The sequence below is a fragment of the Nicotiana sylvestris genome, chromosome 6, assembly GCF_000393655.2.
Source record: "Nicotiana sylvestris chromosome 6, ASM39365v2, whole genome shotgun sequence".
In the NCBI taxonomy this organism is placed as follows: Eukaryota; Viridiplantae; Streptophyta; class Magnoliopsida; order Solanales; family Solanaceae; genus Nicotiana; species Nicotiana sylvestris.
This window is the reverse complement of record NC_091062.1, coordinates 80,794,453-80,812,717: the sequence shown is the minus strand read 5'-3', so window position 1 is coordinate 80,812,717 and position 18,265 is coordinate 80,794,453. Positions and strand designations below refer to the sequence as shown.

General features: G+C 35.0%; 1 pseudogene; it reads right to left on the bottom strand.

Annotated features, from left to right (window-relative positions):
* Positions 1-34: 34 nt before the first annotated feature.
* LOC104229478 (ABC transporter G family member 11-like) lies at positions 35-13,321 on the bottom strand (annotated as a pseudogene).
* Between the last annotated feature and the right edge of the window lie 4,944 nt (positions 13,322-18,265).

Sequence of the window (18,265 nt, the reverse complement as noted above, 5' to 3'; positions counted from 1 at the left end):
GAAAAATAAAAGAATAGTATTGACCTTCCTTTTTTATTAAAAAAAATTGCTAATAAACACATTCCTTTTAATCTCTTGCTATGTTGGATTTTGGTCCAGATATGGAGCCAGAGTATTCTGATTCTGTTGCAATTTTGTTGTACCAACGTAACCTCGGACCCAAGGAATAACATCCTCGTTGATCTTGATCATGATGAAGAAGATGACTCGGTAGATGATTATCATGGAGAAGATGACACTTAGATCCACCCATTTTGATCTGTTCACATCAATTTGGAATATTTGTTTTAGTGCGTATTCACCTCTGATCTTGGAAAGATCAAGACTCTGGTTATCAAATGTCAGCCCCTTCAAGTCGTTTTTGTATTGCCCCTACAAAATTGAGTTTTCATTCTAACAGACAAAAATGTTACCCCTATTTTGTCGGGTCATGGAACCTATCTACAACAATACTTTTGTTTGATGTGCATGTGGAACTTATATACTGTAAAACTAAAATCTTAGTATTTTGGATTATTAAATATAACTTATTTTTAGCTGCATTAATGATGTAAAAATTTAACATGCGTCAATTTTTACCTGTATAGCCCAATAGTCAAAAGTGATGTAAGACACTGGATAACGCCAAACAGGTTTTGGGATGTCATGAGGGAGTCTGAAGAACCCACAGACCATCATAAATATTCCCTGAGACACGCAATTGTTACGTGTAGAAAGCAAAATTTATTTATAATAAAAGCAAAACAGTTATATATTACCTGAATGCCAGCTCCTATGATGATACCCATGAGGAAATTAGGGACAACACTGGCTATGACCATCATCAGGCTCTCAACCACTGTAATACAGGCATATAGGGCGAGTACGAAGAACAAATAGTGGGAGAAACCTGGATGCAAATGGACCATGAAGTAGCAGATAGTACCAGAAAGAAATGCAATCAATATAAGGAATGGCATTGCGGATAATGTGTTGCTTATGACAAATGCAGTGACACCATAATGTCCATTCATCCTCTCCCTTTGAAAAACCTGTTTTGATTGCAAAAAGAGTTGAGATTATTAGAATCGTTTCGCAATGTATCATCATCTATAGTTAGATAACTTGTTCCATACAAAAATACGAACTTTCATATCCTCCACAAATGAAGGGAAACCTCCAATCGACATGAATGTCATAAATCCAAAGATGAAAGCTGCACATGCACCTCTTGCCTGCATTAAGAATCTCTTAACTGTGATCAGTGTATTTGTTTTTAATTTCCAATTAAGGAGAAATAATTACCTGGATGGAAGTATAGATGGTTCCCACATTAAAATAGATGGTTCCGACGCAGATGGAGTCCACTAAGTAGATAACAAGTCTCAGCCAGTAATATCCAAAATCTCTTGACATATTAACAAATGAACGTTTGGTTAAGATGTAGGATTGCATAAAGAAACTAGCCTGGCTACCATTAGAATCAGGCACTGCTCTTTCCTGTTACTCCAAAAGAATAAACAACAATCACATGATTTCGTGAGAAAACAAACGGCAGGTGATGAAATCAATCATGATCAATATATATACTTGGACATTAACACTTACTGTTGAAGTTTGGCAAAATGCCAAAGTCCCACATTGGTTGGGAGTTAAGTTTGGGGGGATTTTTCCCCTATAAAAGAAGGCCTAATGTTTAGGATTGAAACACACCTCTCATTTGCCTTCTCATCTGTTTAAGGCATTTGTATCTTCTCTCTTTAGTATTATTTCACTTGTATTTTTGGAGTGGAATAAAATATTTGGTTGTGTCCGAGGAGTAGGCAAAATTAGCCGAACCTCGTAAATTCTGGTGTTCCCTTTATTATTGCTTTATTGTCTTATTTATTATTTGGTGGTTGTCATAATTTTTGGTATAGTAGTTGTGACTTATTCACACTCTATACATTTGGCTTCCGCAACAATTGGTATCAGAGCCAAGGTACTGTCTAAGTATGCTCTGTGGTTGCAGCATAGTCTGATCTTCCACATCAGAAAAGATTTATCTTGGTAACTGAGTCAAGGTTCTGTCTGAGTATGCTCTGTGGTTGCAGCTTAGTCTGATCTTCCACACCAGAAAGGAAATAATCTTGATTTGTGTCGTCAGCTATTAAATAATATTTGTGTCAAAGATGGGAGACAATAAACAAGAAGAATCTACATCAAGTGTCAACAATACGTCATCATTGGCATCTTCGCTTATGACAAGAATTGTGTCAAATGCGAAATTTGCGGTCGAAATATTTGACGGGTCCGGACATTTTGGGATGTGGCAAGGCGAGGTTCTAGATGTCCTTTTTCAACAAGGGCTAGATCTGGCCATTGAAGAAAAGAAACCAGATGTTATTGGAGAAGAAGATTGGAGAATTATCAACCGTGTTGCTTGCGGTACCATTCGATCCTACCTTGCTAGAGAGCAGAAATATCCATACACAAAGGAAACTTCTGCAAGTAAATTATGGAAAGCACTGGAGGATAAATTTTTGAAGAAAAACAGTCAAAATAAATTGTACATGAAGAAGAGACTGTTTCACTTCACCTATGTTCCTGGTACCACGATGAATGAACATATCACCAGTTTCAATAAGTTGGTTACAGATTTGCAAAATATGGATACAACTTATGATGATGGTGACTTGGCCTTGATGTTGTTGGCGTCACTTCCTGATGAGTACGAGCACCTTGAAACTACTCTACTCCATGGAAATGACGAAGTTTCTCTCAGAGAAGTTTGTTCGGCTTTGTACAGCTATGAACAAAGAAAGCGAGAAAAACAGAAGGGCGGAGAAGGAGAAGCACTATTTGTGAGGGGTCGTCCTCAAAATCAAACGAGGACAAAGAAGGGAAGATCCAAGTCAAGATCCAGACCCAGCAAAGATGAATGTGCCTTTTGTCGAGAAAAAGGGCACTGGAAGAAAGACTGTCCGAAGTTGAAGAATAAGGCCAAACATAACAATGGAAAGGCCATTATGGATTCAAATGTAGCTGATTGTGATGATTCAGACTTCTCATTAGTTACAACAGAGTCATCAACATCATCAGACATATGGTTGATGGACTCGGCTTGTAGCTATCATATGTGTCCCAACAGGGACTGGTTCATGGAATTTCAAGAAGGAGAATATGGAGTCATCCACACAGCGGATAACAGCCCTCTTACCTCATATGGCATTGGTTCAATACGATTAAGGAACCATGATGGAATGATCAGAACATTGATAGATGTTCGATATGTACCGGATTTGAAGAAGAATCTCATCTCTGTGGGAGCCCTAGAATCAAAAGGGTTCAAAATCATTGCAGAAAATGGAGTGATGAGAGTATGCTCCGGTGCACTAGTGGTAATGAAGGCTAATCGGAAGAATAATAATATGTACCGCTATCGTGGCAGTACAGTTATTGGGACAGCGACAGTAACATCCAGTGACGACAAAGAGGCAGAAGCAACCAAGCTATGGCACATGCGCTTGGGACATGCTGGAGGAAAATCCTTGAAAACTCTATCAGATCAAGGATTGTTAAAAGGAGTAAAGGCTTGCAACTTGGAGTTTTGTGAGCATTGTGTCAAAGGGAAACAGACAAGGGTTAAATTTGGTACAGCGATCCATAATACTAAAGGCATTTTGGATTATGTACACTCTGATGTTTGGGGTCCTTCCAAAACACCTTCATTGGGTGGGAAGCACTATTTTGTAACCTTTGTTGATGATTTTTCTCGAAGAGTGTGGGTGTATACAATGAAAAACAAAGATGAAGTGCTGGGAATTTTTCTCAAATGGAAGACGATGGTGGAGAATCAAACAGGCAGGAGGATCAAGTGTATTCGCACAGACAATGGAGGTGAATACAAAAATGATCATTTCAATAAGGTCTGTGAAAATGATGGCATCGTCCGACACTTCACTGTTAGACATACACCACAACAGAATGGAGTGGCAGAACGTATGAACCGGACCTTGCTGGAGAAGGTACGGTGTATGTTGTCCAATGCTGGCTTGGGCAAAGAATTTTGGGCTGAGGCAATTACATATGCATGTCACCTCATTAATCGTCTACCATCTGCTGCTATTGATGGCAAAACACCATTTGAAAAATGGTATGGAAAACCTGCTGTAGATTATAACTCTTTGCACGTGTTTGGCTCAACTGCATATTATCATGTGACGGAGTCAAAATTGGATCCAAGGGCAAAGAAGGCTATTTTTATGGGAATTACTTCTGGAGTCAAAGGATATCGCTTATGGTGCCCTATGACAAAGAAAGTAATATTCAGCAGAGATGTTACCTTTGATGAATTTGCTATGGTAAATAAGGTAACAGAAGATACCAAACAAAATGAAGGTGCTTCTAAGCAGGTGGAGTTTGAGGGAAAATTTATTTTTCCTACACAAGAAGCAGAGGAGGAAACAAATGAAGATTACCCTCTGGAAGGAGAGCCAGTAGAGGAGATTCCAACTCAGGAATCTCAACAACAACTTGAATCAATAGCAACCAGCAGGCCAAAAAGAACAATAACGAAACCTGTTCGTCTCATAGAGACGGTTGCTTGTGCAACCTCAATTGTAGCTGATGATGTTCCTACTACTTATAAAGACGCTGTCCAAAGTTCAGAAGAAGATAAGTGGAGGATTGCCATGAATGATGAAATACAGTCCCTTCATCAGAATCATACATGGAGATTGGCCAATCTCCCGAAGGGAAAGAAAGCAATTGGGTGCAAATGGGTATTTGCAAAGAAGGAAGGATTTCCTAACCAAGTAGATGTTCGCTACAAAGCAAGATTGGTGGCCAAAGGATATGCTCAAAAGGAGGGAATTGATTACAATGAAGTGTTTTCTCCAGTTGTAAAGCATTCCTCCATTAGAATTATGTTGGCTTTGGTAGCACAATTGGATTTGGAACTAGTTCAGATGGATGTAAAAACTGCGTTTTTACATGGAAACTTGGAGGAGGAAATCTACATGACTCAGCCAGAAGGATTCAAAGTTGCTGGAAAAGAAAATATGGTGTGCAAACTTGAAAAATCGTTGTACGGATTGAAACAATCTTCTAGACAATGGTACAAGCGATTTGACGAGTTTATGTTGCGGCAAGGGTACAAGAGAAGCAAATACGATCATTGTGTGTATTTGCACAAGCTTAAAGATGGTTCCTTTGTATATCTTCTCCTATATGTTGATGATATGTTGATAGCTTCCAAGAATTCGGAAGAAATTGATAAGTTGAAGATTCAACTGAAGAAGGAGTTCGAGATGAAGGATTTGGGTGAGGCAAAGAAAATTCTTGGCATGGAGATAATTAGAGATAGACGTTCAAAGAAACTCTGTTTATCTCAAAAGGAATATTTGAAGAGAGTACTTCAACGTTTTGGCATAGATGACAAGACTAAGCCAGTTAGTACTCCACTTGCTTCCCATTTTAAGCTAAGTACTACTATGTCGCCAATGGATGAAGCTGAACGAGAGTATATGTCAAAGGTACCATACGCAAATGTTGTTGGTAGCTTGATGTATGCAATGGTTTGCACAAGGCCTGACATTTCACAAGCTGTTGGAGTTATTAGCAGATATATGCACAATCCAGGGAAGGAGCATTGGCAAGCTGTGAAGTGGATTCTACGGTATATTCATAATACTGTAGATGTCGGGTTAGTTTTTGAGCAGGAAGACAATCAGTTTGTAGTTGGATATTGTGACTCAGATTTTGCGGGTGATATGGACAAACGAAGATCAACTACTGGTTATGTGTTTACTTTTGCAAAGGCACCAGTTAGTTGGAAGTCTACTTTGCAGTCAACAGTTGCTTTGTCTACAACAGAGGCAGAGTACATGGCTATTACAGATGCTGTGAAAGAGGCAATTTGGCTTCAAGGATTGCTAAAGGAGCTTGGTGTTGAACAAAAAGGTATCACAATTTTTTGTGATAGTCAAAGTGCTATTCAATTAGCGAAGAACCAAGTTTATCATGCAAGGACGAAGCACATTGATGTTCGGTATCATTTCGTACGAGAAATCATAGAAGAAGGTGGAGTCACGGTGAAGAAAATTCATACTACAGAGAATCCTGCTGATATGCTGACAAAGGTGGTGACTGCGGTCAAGTTTCAACATTGTTTGGATTTGATCAACATTGTTGAACACTGAAGATTGAAGATGAAGACACAACCAAAATTTGTTATTGAGAGAGAATTGAAAATGTGGAATTTTGCCAAGGTGGAGATTTGTTGAAGTTTGGCAAAATGCCAAAGTCCCACATTGGTTGGGAGTTAAGTTTGGGGGGATTTTTCCCCTATAAAAGAAGGCCTAATGTTTAGGATTGAAACACACCTCTCATTTGCCTTCTCATCTGTTTAAGGCATTTGTATCTTCTCTCTTTAGTATTATTTCACTTGTATTTTTGGAGTGGAATAAAATATTTGGTTGTGTCCGAGGAGTAGGCAAAATTAGCCGAACCTCGTAAATTCTGGTGTTCCCTTTATTATTGCTTTATTGTCTTATTTATTATTTGGTGGTTGTCATAATTTTTGGTATAGTAGTTGTGACTTATTCACACTCTATACATTTGGCTTCCGCAACACTTACAACTTTGGACATTTCGTCTACTCGTTCATTTGTTGAGTAACAGTACTGAGAACGACCATACAAGTCAGTTAGTCTTTCAATTGCTTCTGCTGTTGTCATCTTGTTTAGAGGATCGTCATTGCACTGCTCAAAGAATATATTAAATATTTGGAGTTTGATTAGTAACAGGATGATCTCAAAAGATATACCTGGATTGACTCTCTTAGAGTTGCCTTAACTTTGTCGAAATCAGAGTTAACACACCGGAGGAAATGATCTAATGGGTTTCTGAGAGAAGGACAAGGAAACCCAGCTTCTGCAAACAACTGCAAGAAAAAAGAGAAAGGCAGGGATCAGTGGTGAATTTAAAATTTAAAGTAAGCTTGTTCTTTTTTATGTGTGTCGAATTCGTTAACATATATATTGTTCAAACTAAACGCAGTGGGTTCTCTGAAAAGGGGGGGATATATTGCCTTGTATGCTTCAGAAGCCTGACCAAAGTAAACGGTAATGCCTCCGGAAAGCAAGTATAATCTGTCAAACAGCTCAAATACTTCACTACTTGGCTGGTGAATTGAGGCTATCACTGTCCGTCCATCTCAGGACAGACAATGTGTCACGAAGAAAACTGAGGCACTGTCACGAAATCCAGAAATTAAGCAGATTCCAGATATTGTCCATTAATGTCGTGCAATTAATAAGTGATCTATTCTTAAGCGCATTACCTGTCCAGTCCACTTGTTGGTTCGTTGAGAAAGAGTAATGTAGGCCTCATTAGAATCTCAATGGCAACACTAACCCTTCTCTTTTCTCCCCCACTAATACCGCGCAAGTGCCAATTCCCAATAAACGTATCAGCACAATCTTGTAAGCCCATTTCAGTGATGGTGCTCTCAACCAGTGTACGTTTCTCCGACAATTGCATCTTATCAGGGAGACGCAATTGAGCCGAATAGGAAATCGTCTCTCGAACTGTTAGCGTTCCAATCAATGATCATCTTGTGTTACATATGCCTGTGTGTGGAGAAGACATCATTTTGACTGTAATTTTTTTTTTATACAGCTATTTCAGAAAAAAAAAAAAAAAAAGACTGGAGTAATTAATATATAGAACTACTTACTGCTGTCCCGAAAGACAGCTTAGTTTTGCGACCATTGAGGAGAACTTTTCCAGAGAGGACTGCATTAGCATTTAGCAGCAAGACGTCCAGAGAGGGCGTCGAGAAGTGTAGATTTTCCAGAACCAGAAGGGCCCATTAAAGCAGTGAAGGTTCCAGGCTCGGCATAACCAATAAGACCTTGTAACACACTTCGGCTCTCTCCATTTTTGAGAGCCACAATTACATTTAGATCCTTCCAAGCCAGATGAGCTGAAACATCTCCTCGGACTAATTCAGTGTTTATTTGGCCTTGTGATTCTTCAATACTCTCCACCATCACATCATTCGACCATGTAATTTCCAATGTTGATGACGAGTTCCTCATCTATATACAACCAATTGCTCTCTTCTTCTTCTGGCATATTTCTTCTACTAATAATCCTTTTAAACATATGGAAAAAGAACAGCTAGCAACCAGGTAAATATTGACTTTAAAAAAGGGTCAGCTCTATCTATATTATATTAAAAGCACGACGGCCTTTAGCGAAATGTCGTTCGCCTTTTTTATCCTTTAAAATTAGAAATATTACTGGACAAAATAGTCATTTAATAATTTTTCTTAATATTTAGGATATTAAAAGCAATTAAAATTGTGATTACTAAATTTTTCCTTATTTGAACTAGGTAAAAATTCCTAAATTTAGCACTTTAAAATCAAATAAGATTTTACTTTATGAGAATTCCCTTTTTATTTGAAGTATGTTATAACAAACTATATTTACGGCTAATCATCCTATTAGGGTTTTGGAGTCAATTATCATATTAGTGAACAGAAACTTTGTCGATAGTATGGTTTTATTTTACTAAGCATTCTTAGACAGGAACTATGACATATTTGTGTTTATTAACTTGGATTTTAGTTATGCTTAATGATTTTATTATATTTTTAAGAGTCAATTTTCTTATCTTTTACTTTGTGGTGCATTCATAATTCATGGTTGATTATTGCTTCAATTTGAATAAAAGTCTTGTTTTGGATTTTTTTTTTTGTTCTCTTTACTTTGCCATACCAATATCTTGATACGTTTGTTTGCTTATTAGTATTTTTTACTTTTGTTTTTCATCTCTTTTTATATTCTTAACTTGGTATAGTCTAATTCTTGTGCTTTCTTTCTTCCAATTTTAAGTTGCAGTATCATATTTTAGAAGCTTTTGGACCTGAAACAATAAAGTATATACACAACAATGAGTAAAATTTTGTTTTGGTAAATTATTTATTTATTTAAATTGTGCGAAATAGCTATAACTCTTTATTCTATTTTCTGCGCAAAGACGAAAAATTTAAATATTTAATTCAATCTACTATTTATCATGATTTAGTTATTTGAATTATTGATGTTATTATGAAAAGATTTTAAAAACAAGTTTTATTAAGTAAAAATATATTATTATTTTTAGCTGGTTAAAATTTATTTATTTTCGTCAGTCGGATAAGAAAAGACAATTGCACTACCGAATCTTCATAAACTGGTCCACGAAACAAAAGGAGAAAGATAGGAGTAAAGCTTAAGCGAGCACTGAAAGTCTTGAATTATTTTTCACGTGCTAAAGAGCACTTGAAGAAGACCCGATTTGGTGCCCCTCGTATTCATTCTTTCTCCTCTTTTATTCAACATACTTTTTTTTCTGTAAGCATACGTGATATATATATATATATATATATATATATATATATATATATATATATATATATATATATATATATATATATATATATTATTTCTTCATGGCTTTAACCATTATTGGATATGTTATATAATATTCCCAAGAATTTTTCTTTATACTCTTTTACTAATTGCTGCCACACTAATTCTACCTTAAACAAATAATTTAATGTCATCGAACTAAAATTAAGGTAAAGATCAATAAATAATAGTTTAACTGAAATACCAGCTAGCCCCGCCGAAAGATATAGAAATCGATGAAAATATGTTTTAATATTTAATGCCATAAAAATTATGAAAATATTTTATTTTAAAGACTTAAAGTTGTGCCTCTAAACTGTCGAGCTCAAAAAAATTGAAATTGAATAATTATCTATTCTAAACATATATTTGCAAGTAAAAATATTGTTTTTATTTGTAAAAATAAAAAACAAGCAATAACAATCATAATACGAAGAATTGCATGAATCTATTCTTAAATGTCTTCCTGATGCAATTTTTTTTAAAAAATATTTTGTCTCTGAATTCCAATATGAATTTAATTTTGGTTACATTGTATGATAAAGATGACATTATGATATAGAGAAAAATTATATTGAATGCCACAAATATAAAATGAAGTTTATAGCTGAAAATCACCGTTCATCATTTTTATAAATTGATATTTTTTATTTTCTTATTTTATAACTCAAGCACATTATTATTTATGTGTTTCTTTAAAATTTTATACTTATTAGTATAGGATACACGCGCAATGCACGAAATATAATAATATTAAATATAATAATATTATTGATGTTATATCCATATTTTAAGTGTTCTTATCATAACTTTAAGAACTTTCTAATCTCAAGTTTAAATAGTTTTTTCTTTTTATTTTTAATATATTTTTTAAATTTTTAATTATTTTTCTTATTTCTGCTATAATGTTATCTAATATGTAATATTATCACATTTCATGTAATTTGTCTACTATATTAAAAGCACGAGGCCACTATTGAAATGTCATTCACCTTTGTTACCCTTTAAAAGTTAATTTCACACTAGACAAAATAGTCATTTAATTATTTTCTAATATTTAGAACTTCAAATTCAACTAAAATTTTACTTAAGAATATCCTAATATTTCGGACTTCAAATTCAATCAAAATTTACCTTATTAAATTTTTTCCCTTATTTCACCAGTTTTTATAAATATCCTTTTAGAGTTTAGTACGTGACCCCTATTTTTTTTTTTTTAATTCTTAGCCTATGATGTATGTAATAGTATTTTTTTCTCCAAATTACCAATAATTGATTACTTAAAAATATGAAGCATCGTAATGCATGTTAGCTTTTTTCTTGTTAACTTCTTAAGAGTTTTGATTTAATTTTAACTTTAATTTCCTAGAAGTCTGAACTAATATGGTGTTAATTTAGAAATAAATTATGCTACGGCCATACTATGTGAAATTATAACTACAGTTAATTTTTTAATCTTACGGTAAACTAATGTATTTGGAACTTTTCGAATAACTATAAATTTGTCATTTTCCTCCCTATAGTTTTGAAAAATTGACCTCAACATTGTGAACTCTTGAATTTCAAAGTATTTATTAGCAAAGTACCTTCAGAATGAGTTAAGAATAGTATTAACTTTTATGTGGCATTGGATGAACTTGCAAAGAAGGGAATTTAGACCTAATCAATAAGAATCCAGGCAACGTTTTTACACACGAAGAGGTTTATTTGGCTTGTCTATAATTTTGATTAACTTTGAATGAACAATTATTTTTTTTTATAATGACATTATGAACGTAAAGTTTACAAAGAGTTGCAAGATGAGATACAACAAACGGAGAATGATATTTATAATTATAAATTCTATAAAACTAATTACACTAAATTCATTCAGAAAATATTGAATTCAACCATATATTGTACGAATTTACTAATATATATTTTCATCATTAAACATATATTGAGTTTAGTTTAACCTCCATTGCTAATTTTTCAATAATTTGTGTATATGTTTTATATTGATTAATGTAATGCACACGTGCAACGCACGTACACTAAAACTAGTACAAATAAAAGGACGAAGGATAAAATAATTAAGCGATGATAAAATAATGGATATCTTGCCTCATTCTGCAGGGAGAGAAGGATATTGTTAGTGATATTTAGAGATACACAAAATCAACAGAGATCAAGCATTGTTCATCAGAATTTGTCAAATACAGCAACTAAGTCACATTAGTTAGTAATTGTAATTCTCAAAATATCTTGATTGTAGGAATTGTATAAGATCTTCCGTTGATTGCACATGTATATTATCCACAATAAAGAAAAATAGAATTTCTCTATTCACACATATCAAATCTCTTACTTATATAGTATATCAAAGTCAGCCTTTGTTTCACAGCAACTCGACCAATTCTTTTCATTCCGTCCCCACCATGGCTAGTGTCACAGGGGTGATTTGTGCCACTCGAAAACAGTCCGAGGTTCACCTCCGTGCGGCAGTCAAGCCCAGCCTTGACTTCAGCCTTTCCAACACTTAGCTTCGTTTTTAGGGACGTTTGAACTTGAAATGATAATAGGCAGCAAAATCTGTAAATAAAGGCACACGATATACAGGAATTTCTTCCCAACTTGTATTAATGAGTGAATACAAGAACACAAAAGCCAACCCTATGGCCAAGACAAAGAATTCCCCAATTCCCTGCCCAAAATAGTTTTCCTACCCTTAGGAAAATGACTTAGACGATTTTTGGCTAACAATGCCTTAGACTAAGTTTCTGCCCCGTTTTGGACAGCCTAGGCAAATATTTAAAGGCAACAAATCAGTTGACAAAGCCCCAACTGATGGGCAACAAGTTAAGACATTGGACAAAAACGTGGGCACACTTTTAGGCCATGATCAGCATGTCTTAGAAGAGGTTGCAACCGCCAACTGCTTCCCATGTGCTTGGCACATGTTTTTCCAATTGCTGCTTGTGCACAGCTTGGTCCGATTTCGCCCAGCTGCTTTGTGCCAAGGCTGGCATTGCGCCCAACCTTGTCTTTGACACTGCTCCGCGCCAATGTCATTGTCACAGCTCGCCATCCACTGACTTAGCCGCACACGTTCATTGTCAAAGCTGCCCGCCCATGTCAAGTCGCCCCCGACTTGATCAAATCTGTCCGTATCATTTGCCTTTGCTTGTCCCGCCTTGCCTTGCCTTGTCTTTGCCCCTGCTTGACATGGCATTGCCTTGCCTTGCCATGTCTTTGCCCCTGCTTGACATGGCATTGCCTTGCCATTGTTTTGCCAACCCGCACATCTAAGTAAAATGCCCCTTGCTTCCGTTCAAGGTGCGTTTGTCCAACCCCGCATTGTCCGTCATGCCGAGCAGCCCTTCATGATGTTGCCCCATTTTTCAGGTTGTGTGCCAAGGCCATCATGAAAATCCTTGCCACAACCCACACCTGCCGAGGACCTTTGTCAGGGGGTTAACAGCTAGCTACTCTCGAAACACCCAAAAGTTCATTTCGTGCATGCCACATTCACGTCCAAGACTCCCAAAATAACATCCAACTCAGTTGAGGTGTTTGTATGCGTCAATGTCGCAGCACAAGCACAACTAATGTTGAAAAAAATTTAAGTTATATGCAATGACGGTATAAATTTTTTAACACAATCATATCATTTAGAAGGTATTTGCGTGTAACACTATTTAATAGTAACATGGCCAAACATATAGACAGCCCCTTAAAGTTGATACCGGTTTTCATTTTGACACTCTGTCTTAGAGATTTCCAATTGAACACTCTAACACCTGTTAAAATGGTTCAATTAAAGACTTACTGCTGACATGTCTTCCATTCTTCACCTCTAATACCATTTTGACTCCCATTTTCCATTATCAGATTTCCCCCCTTAAAATACCTTTTCCATTTCACTAATTTTCAACTATTATTATATCATGCATAGACCACTATAGCACTGATCTTTTACCACCGCATCTCGGCGACATTTTCTCCACCAAACATTATTGCAAAAAATAAAAATCCCACTTCACCCTTTCTCAGTTATCATAGTTCTTTTTGGATTAAGATTTTGTTAGACCTTGGGGCTATTGAAACAACAGTGCAAACTTCCCTTCTTCACAGCATGAACAATTCCCCACTTTTAACTTTTTTTTCGGTCACTGAATTAATCATAAAAGTCAGATCAGATGATCATATTAATAAAACAAAGCAACAATTCATGACGATAATTCGGCTATGAGTCACCAAGTCATTGTAATTGGATGACATCTCTTCTATACACTAGAGTAAGGAAGTGAAAACAAAAAAAAAAAAAATATATATATATAGAATAATAGCTTGAATAACAATTTTTTCATTCTCTTAGCATTATCAATATCATCCAGCGGCAGATCGTAACCCATTATTTGTTTCAAATCTTTCAGATTCTGACGGTGAAAATAAAATGATGTTCAAGTCTTCAAAATCAAACATTTAGCTTCCGCATTCAACTTCCCCATTTTCTTCTTCGGGATTTTTGGCTTCATATATACATTTGGCAAAAATTCTTAAAGTAGTATGTGGGTGGGGGAGAGAAACCAGAAGAACAGTGGAGAGTCCGGGAATGAGGATGATGCCGGATAGGTGGGAGACGGGGGGTAGGGGGGGACGAGCGGTCTGAGAACAATCTAACAAAAAAGTTTTTCTTCTCTTTTCGTTTTCCCAAAAATTTCTTTGTGGGATTAATTGTCAAACGCCACGTGTTATTTTTTAATTGGCTGTTTTTGCCAGATCATTGTGCGTGAAGTCTACGCACTCCATGTTACGTACAGGTTAGTTGTGAGTGGCTTAACTGGTACACTTTAATAGTAGAAGTTAAAGTGTTCAAAGGGAACATGTTTAAGATACAGTATTAAAATGAAAATAGGTGTCAACTTTAAGGGTTATGTGTTTGGTCTAGTAACATTGTTGGTGATCTCTATTTGACATGAGTTGTCCCAAGTCTGATGTAATCATTAACGGGTGCACCAAGTAAGATCAAGAATTTCATTTTCTTGTCATCTTGCTTTTTTATTAAGTACTTTGTCCTTTGTTTTTCTTTCTTTATTTAGTTTAGTTTAAATAAGGGATAAGGGAACTAAATTCTTATCCTAGTATAACTTTTGTTTATTTATCATACCAAACGATCACTCGGAGGATGGATTTTGTGTGATGTTTCGATTATTGAGGTATTAAGGTGGCATATAGTGTAACACGTGAAATTAAGTAAATTTGCATGTTTTTCAACAGAAATATATGAGAATATTTTTCTCCCATTTTTCAATGCTTTTCCCACGTTTAAGATTCATAAACTTGGTTTCACAAAAGATTGAAAGTTCTAGCACTTTAATATAACCATGAATTTTTTTGTTCCATCAAAGAGTGGAAATGAATATTTGACAAAAAGTTGAGTATTTTGATACTGTTTTCATACATTCTCGGGAAAAAATTAATACCTTATATTTTGACACATGGTTAAATATTTGGTCTAGATATACAAAAAAATTAATTTTTAAAACAAGTTTCCTTCTTTCTAACTTTGTACCTCTAGTGTACCTTCATGTTTTATCTATTCACATGCATTTCATCTCATACAAAGATGCATTGACATTTCAAACACTAAAATTAGCTTTATAGTTACTCCCTCCGGTCCACAATAAGTAATCAATTTGTTTTTTTATTTTAATCCAAAATAAGTGTCCATTTATATAATCGAGAAAGAATTCAATTTGCTTTTACAAAATTACCCTTATGTACATATCCTTAAAAAGTTTTCTTACTCCTCACATTAAATATTTAATTAAGGGTAGTTTAGTCATACTAGGTATTTTTGTATAGAATTTAGTATTTGTTTTAATAGGCGTGCCAAAAACAAATTAGTCACTTATTTTTAAAATCCCCAAGTCTATCGAATTACCTGTTCTCCTGGAAACAGCCTCTCTGCCCCTCAGGGTAGGGGTAAGATCTGCGTACACATTACCCTCCCCAAACCCCACTAATAAGATTACACTGGGCCGTTGTTGTGGTTCTATCGAATTCCCAGTTCTCCTTATGTAATGTAACAAAATTTTATATAATTAAACAAAATGTCTTATATTAAAACTAGTAGCAATTGAGGATGTAGTATAGAGTCAATTAACAGGTTTGGCTAACAAATTTTCGACATGGAATACAGATATATCAAGAAAATATCTAAAAAAAATTAAACTTATAATTTCAATAGTGTAATGGTTTCAATAAGCTAAAGGTTGAACATCATATTTAAGTCCTAAATCCATCTATTTATCATAGTGCACCCATCCTCTTAAAATCTTGAATCCGTCTCTGCTCTCCTCTGACTATTTCCATTTCACTGAAATTGAAAGATGACACTGCCTATGTTTTGAGAGGCTTTTGGCCTTCATGGTTTTTTACAGTGTTGAATTTAAGAAAATGTATTTTTAAGATCTCTTATGTATAAAAGTAAATCTCTCGTGCGTAAAAAATGAAATGGGATCATAAAACTAAATACAAGTTTGTAATGGGCCACAAAACCAATTGACCCCACACTGCCACTGTTTTTAGAGGTTTTCGGCCTTCATGGCTTTGTTTGACGTCAATTCCTTAATGTCAGTTGGTTGGCTCCTTACAATATCCTCACTCAGCCTGATATTTATATCGTGTAAACAAAAGTCAATAAAACAATGGCTTTAGGCCCCAATTTTAGGGGCATAGGGTACAAATAACACATTTTAGGGTTTATTTTTTATATTAGCTAGTTTTAATGTACGTGTGTTGCCTATGCACACAACATCAATTAATAAATATTGAAAAAAATAAATTTTTGTTAAACAACATTGACACTAAAAGGAATATCACGTTTCTATTAGATGATGAAAATAAATATAAATAAAATTGATTAAAATCACCTAATAGATCATCAATATCCGGTATATCTTGCATAATTAGTTATTTAAACAAAAATTTAAAAAATCTTAACTGTTGGATATAAATATTTTAACTATTTTTTTGGGTGCGGACCTTCCCTGAATTTAGAGTGAATGCGGGATATTTTGTGCACCAGATTACCCTTTTTAAAAAAATATTAAATGAAACATTTGTAGAAAAGTCTCTTCGGTTAAGATAGCATGCGGAAAATGTTATCTTATGGAATAACATACATACACAATTATATATTAATACGAATTTTTGAAACCATAAGAACTACAAAATTACACATTATAAAACCAATGTAAGGCTCAAAGGCATTGAACTTTGAAGGATAAAAGAAATTATTGTGCTTTGGTGTTAGAAGACTTTTGCATTAAAAAGTATAATCCGGTATTAGTTATTATTTTTAATATTTATATAAGGTAAAATTATAGTTGATTTTAAAGTTCTAAAATTTAGGAAAGTTACTTAAATTTTAATTTTGTCCGGTATAAAATATCTTTTGAAAGGTAAAATAAGTAAACCACATTTTGCTAAGGGCCTTCGTGATTTTAATATTGTATAGATAATACGTTAATTCTAGGTAATATTTTTCAAAATATATTGAATATTTATGATTAAAAAAAAGTATTAGTGTTTAACCTAAAAAATGGACAATTAAATTTATATGTGATTTTAAGGATATGAGGATTAATTCAATACAAATGATAAATTGTGTTAGAATAAATAGATAAAGAACGTAATAAATTGTCAAACCAATTAAGGGGAGTAATCCCGGATTCAAGAACAACTTTAACGAAATGTCTGTGTATACGGTCAAAATCAAGGAGCCCGATTTCAAAGTCTTAAATTGGGCTATGAGTCCGAATCCGGGCGACTCGAAGTGAGGGTCGTACCCGGGTGAAAGACACCCACCTCGAGGAAGTAGATCGAAGGCTGGCACGACCTACATCGGGGGCAGCACAATCTCGAAGACACTTAAGAAAGAGCAGGAATTTCTCAAGGACATGTGGATCAGAGCATAAATTAAAGGATAAATTTGTACGAAACGGTACAGGTCCGTACTAGGCTGTTATACACCTGTACCATAGAATTCTTTACCACAATTAGGAATGTACTCTATTGGGGTTTTCTCCTCCTATATAAAGGGAACCCAATCATTTGTAAAGGGACATGATTCACTACAATAGAATATTCTACTCTGCTTTTCTTGTTTACCGTATTCAACAAGTGTTCTTCAGTTTTATTATTTTTACTTTATTATTCACACCTCATTGCTCTTAGCTGGCTTCGAGGCCCCCAAGAAAGTCGAGCTCGAGGTCCTTATTGTTCTAGCAACACTAGTTTGGTTCATTAATTCTTCTTACTTAAACTTAATATTATTTGCATATTCACTAGTATTGGAATAAATCACATATCTTTAAAATCACAAATCACATTTAATTGTTACTCCCATTTTTCGAGGTAAACAGTTTGGCGTCCACGTGGGGCTAAAGATAATAATGATTATTTTAGTGCCAGTTTTCTGATAACACACGTTATTCTTCACACTTTTTCTTGTCAAAGATTATTTGATTTCAGGCATAAACATGTCTAGCACACAGAATGTACCTATTCACGAGGACGAAGGTTTTGGAGAAAACAGCGGTATAGGGGTCGTGTACCACCCATAAGCCCTGAGGGAGGCCAAATATGGAGCCAATTGATATCAGTTCACATAACGCTCTAAACACGGACGCAGGCACAGACCCCGTAAGAAATGCACACAGGGAAGGCCAGCCCACCGACCAAAGAACATGAGGAATGGAAGAGGGAAGAGTTAGCCTCCAGGTGATATTCGAAATATTGCAAGCCTAGCAAGTCGCCATCGCTCAACTTCAGAGTCAGAATAGAACTCCAAATA